This window comes from Benincasa hispida, unplaced genomic scaffold (genome assembly GCF_009727055.1).
Source record: "Benincasa hispida cultivar B227 unplaced genomic scaffold, ASM972705v1 Contig384, whole genome shotgun sequence".
NCBI lineage: Eukaryota > Viridiplantae > Streptophyta > Magnoliopsida > Cucurbitales > Cucurbitaceae > Benincasa > Benincasa hispida.
In genome coordinates this window covers 574,776-575,383 of record NW_024064828.1, presented here as the reverse complement: position 1 = coordinate 575,383, position 608 = coordinate 574,776, and the positions used below count along the sequence as shown (strand labels likewise).

The following is a 608-nucleotide window of genomic DNA, read 5'->3' as shown; positions in this document are numbered from 1 at the left end:
CTGCATGCCCATCTCCGAAGCTTCATTGAAATTTGTAACACTTTTGTGTTCCCTAATATCTCCGCTGATGTTTGACTCACGATATTTCCATTTTCGCTAAAGCAAGAAAATGGACATACTCCCTCGAACCAGGAGAGTTAACTTCATGGGAACAGGTCGTGGAGAAGTTTATGAAGAAGTATTTCCCTCCTATAGAGAATGCCAGAAGAAGGAAGTTAATCACCAATTTTGAACAAGAAGAAGAAGAATCGCTCAGTGACGCATGGGCGAGGTTCAATAGATTAGTGCGCGACTGCCCGCACAATCGATTGCCAGACTGCCTTCAAATGGAGATTTTCTATCAAGGATTGAATCCTGCAATGCAGACAGCTGCCAATGCGGCATTAGCATGCAATCTGCTGGACAAGACTTATGATGAGGCAAAGAACATTCTTGATTGCATATCTAAAAACCATGAAGATTGGCAAGAAAGCGATCAACAAGTAAAACCCAGAAAAGGTAACGCAAATAATGGTGCCATCTCATCTTTGCAAAATCAAATGAATGCGATGATAAATTTGTTACAAGGCATCACAATAAACAATCCCGAAGTGCAAAGAGGGCAAGTC

At 41.6% G+C, this 608-nt stretch overlaps 1 non-coding gene across 1 annotated transcript; it reads right to left on the bottom strand.

Annotated features, from left to right (window-relative positions):
- Positions 1-203: 203 nt before the first annotated feature.
- Positions 204-310, bottom strand: LOC120069403. Its single transcript, XR_005479524.1, has one exon. It is a non-coding gene; the product is annotated as a small nucleolar RNA R71 (small nucleolar RNA).
- Between the last annotated feature and the right edge of the window lie 298 nt (positions 311-608).